This window comes from Cuculus canorus, chromosome 8 (genome assembly GCF_017976375.1).
Source record: "Cuculus canorus isolate bCucCan1 chromosome 8, bCucCan1.pri, whole genome shotgun sequence".
NCBI lineage: Eukaryota > Metazoa > Chordata > Aves > Cuculiformes > Cuculidae > Cuculus > Cuculus canorus.
Genome location: NC_071408.1, coordinates 134,521 through 138,517, shown reverse-complemented (window position 1 = coordinate 138,517; position 3,997 = coordinate 134,521).

Here is a 3,997-nt window from a genome sequence, read left to right as displayed (position 1 = left end):
CTCCTGTCCCTCTCTTGTTCCAGCGAGTGGTGGGCTGAATGTTTAAAAGGTTTTGTCACTGATCTTTTACAGTTATTCCTGCACTAACAGTTAACAGTGGCTTTTATCCCAGTAATCTGCATCTAAGGATGGGGCAAAATGCGTGGGTTGTTTGGAAGAACCTTGTTGGTTGTGTTTAAGAAGTGTGTCCGGAAGTTATACAGAAGAACACACCTGGCTGGAAGTGGTCTTCAGAGAGCTTTTGAGAGTGCATCCCATGGCCCTGCATCCGCCAAGCACCTGGGCTGATTTCTCAGTGATGTCCTCATGGGTTGGCTGTACTGTATGGAGCCAAGGGTCAATGCTGAGTTGGTAAGTGTTCCTGTTGGCTTTTCTAAGCTTTTACTGAAGCACTTTGATAGGACAGGACAAGTAAACGGCCATCAAACTCTTTTCCTAAAAGAGTTTTTTGCCCGTATTTCCTTAATAACCCACTGCAGCAAGTGTCTCAGAGGTGGGAGGTGATGCTCATGGTTCAGAATCATAGAACGATATGAGTTGGAGGGACTCAAAGCTTATCCAGTTCCAGTCCCCTCAGGCCACGTGCAGGGACACCTCTCACTGGATTGGGTTGCTCAAAGCCCCATCCAGATGGCTTCCATCAGCGAGGAAGCAACCAAGAGCTGGTGTGTGTTTCCAAGGATGGCATGAGCCACTGCCAGGCTCTGTGTGGCTCTTGGGGACAGGATACCACAAACCACTGAGGTGCTGTGCCTCTCCTGGGAATATGGGGATGGTCTTTGACCTGGCCCGGAGCACCGTCGTGGTGGTGTGGAACAACCAAAGGCACTGGCTTTTGTATAAACTAGAGTTTCTGCACTGAAATGTCAGGGTTCAGCATTGCTGAGCTTTAGAGGAGTTGGTTTGGGGGTTTTGAGGGGGAGGATGTTCTGGTTTTTTTGTCTCCTAGCATTGTGTGGTGACAATTTTTCATCACATCCATCTCTATTTTTGAGGTGCTGGTTTGCTCAGGGAGCAGAACAGCATTCCTGCTTGTGTAGAACGACTTGCAGAAACTGGAGATGCTTTTAAGTTTCAAACGGCTGAAGTTGCCAGTTTTGAGAGCTGTTTTTACAAGCACTTTGCTGCATTGCTGCCATGTAATTCCAGAGTGCTTGGCCTTAGTAACTGGGTGAGAATTAATCCAACTGGAAGATTTTAAAGTGTTTCTGATTATGTAAGGAACATAATTTTACAGAAGAATGAGCAGAAAAAACTCTGAACCAATGCAAAACCAAAGGGCTTTGGAAATGAGCACTATTCCTGAATTCTTTCCATACAATTTTTTATTGATTCTAAAAACTAGACATTAAGTTCTTGGTTCATACAGCCCATGCATTGGTGCTCTGTTGTGTTTGCTTTGTGGAGTCTCGATATTTTTGAGAGACTGCAGCTAGGACTTTGTGGGGAAAAAGTAAAGGAAGGATGGAGAAGGACTCCCCTTACACCCTTTATTCCAGGTCATTTACTTAGTGATCAACCATAGCTGTGTTCTACTGAGCTGCTGGAGAGACTCTCCTCGTCCTGCCTTCTGTCAGAGTGCATCTACGGATGTGCAAAAGGAATTGCTGTATGGAAAAGGGAAAAACCATGGAAGGATGGATACACAGTCTTTCCCTGGCCAATGGATACAGCCTGTACTATAAAATCCTGAATTGCAAGGTTCCCTCCAAGTATTTGCCTGCACCGAGTTGTGTTGGGGGTGCTGAATAAGGCAGGCATAACCACATATTCATGGTGCTGGTTTTCCTTTCTGTTTAGATGAATCCTGCACTGTGGGACCTGACTGGAGCCGAGATCACGGCTTTTTATTCAGGTGCTTGCTGCTCACAGGACAGCTTTGGAGTAACCAGACATGAGGTGAGAAGTCCTGTATCCTAGCATCATCACAGGGGCCACGCAGATCCCTGCAGCTGCCTCTTCCTGCAAGGCTGGCAGCTGGTGACAAGCAAATCCTATGGTGTTTCAGCAAAGAAAGCAGAAAAAAAGAGGGGGATAGAATCTCAGCAAGTCGTTCTAGGGCAGTGGCTGCTATGCTCACAAGCCCCAGGTTGGCTGCAAGTGAGTTCTCGGGGGTCTCTTCCAGTCTCCTGCAGCTTCCCTTCTAATGAGGGGGATAACGAGGTGATGTAGGAGGCCCTGCACAGGGAACTGAATTATTCAGTGTGTGGTGGGTTTCCCCTCTCACTTCAGTGCCGGGTTAATCTCAGAGCCAGCTCAAAGAGGTGGAGTTGGCAGGTTACTGAGCAATGACTCTTTCCCTCTGGCTCTTAGGATGCGCCCTGTCTGAGCAAGGCTGACATCTCGGGAATTGCACTACGGTGCCATGAAGCTGGCGTGGTGTCAGACAATTATTTTTATCTTTCAAGACTTGCTTTTTCCAACTTTTTTTTTTTTTTCCTTTTGAAACATGGAAACATCTAATTTTTTATGAAATCTATCCCTTTTGATGAGCATCTTCAGCTGGAGCACATATCCTGGGAGAGCGGAGTTTGAATGTTACAGCTATGATTATTCTATTAATATGTGTAAATGCTTCAATTCAGGTGCTTCAATTCATTTTTAGGATGTCTGATGGTTTCATTTGCTGTGGCCAAAGCAAGTTTGGGGTTTAATTGCCTTTTTTAATGCCTGCTGGGTTTAGTTCTGTTTAAGTTATTGCGACTGATTTTCAGCTTTTAGCCTCGCTGATCATTTTTGAAGCTGGAGGGGGCGACGATGATAGTGCCAGCATCTTTAATCCAATGTGTAATGTATACAGCCACCTGCAGATGGGGACATGCTCCGCTCCATGCTTTGGCAGGGCTGGATCCTGCTCCCGTCCACCTCAGCGAGTGAAGGGCTAGGCTGGATGAATTGCATAGTGTGTCCTTCTTTATTTTATTTTTTCTGAGCATACGGGATAACTTTGAAATTCTTTCCATGTCGTAAGTATCTTGGCCTCGTCTTGGTTAGGATAAGTTAAGAGTGGACTAGTCCTGATGTAGTGGTGTCAATCTCTTACAGTGAGCCAGCAGTGGACACAGCTTAAGGTAAAATGCAGGTTCTATGGGGGTTAATCCCCTTTTCATCTCCCTATACAGCCGAGTTCCATGTACTTAACATGGCAGCCCTTACGAGCTATGCTTTGGGGGCTCGAAGTGTTCCTGTTTCCATAATCAAAGCCAGGCTTTGCACGAGGCCCTGGGATCTCCTGCCAGATGGGCAGCCGGCCCTGTGGCCGTGCCCGCTGCTCCCCACACAGGAGGGGTTCACCACTGACTGGAGGAGTTGCTGGAAAGCACTATGTGGTGGCAGCGAGCCTGGTGGCGGTAATGGGTTGTACCTCAGTTCTCAGATGCGATTTCACTGTGGTTCTGTGCTGATGTGAAAGGGTTTTTATCCTGGACGCTTGAGCGGAGCCCACCCTCCGTGTCAGTGCTCGGATGGTCTGGTGTTTGAAGGTGTAAAGAGCAACACTTCCAGGGGTCCGTGAGGAACGACACACATCCAGTGCCACACGGCGTCCCATCCCAGGGCCAGCGACAAATCCTTTTCTCCTAGAGCTGTGCTGTAGTTGGGGCGCGGACTCCGCAGCAGCGCAAAGGCGCTGAGGCAGCGCGGCTCCCCCTCCGCCTCCCGCTCCCGCGGGGACGCGGCTGCTCTTGTGTCCCCTCGGAAATGACCCAGATGAAAAGAACTGCCACAGCCTCTCGCATTTGTGGCAGCAAAACTTCAGCTGAGCCACGATCTACTTAAAAAACAGATTATTGACCTTCCCCAGGCGTGTGTACGCCTGTGGGAGCGGTGTCGGCAGCTTCCTTCGGCATCTCTCCAGCGAGGGCGGGAAGTCCTGGCAGAGGACGAGGTTCAGGCTTCGCACGGGGCGGCGCGGGTGGGAGGAGCGGTGCGGGCGCAGCGGAGCCTCCTACGGGACAGGCGGGCGCGAGCCCGTGGCATCGCCCCGCAGCTCTGCCCC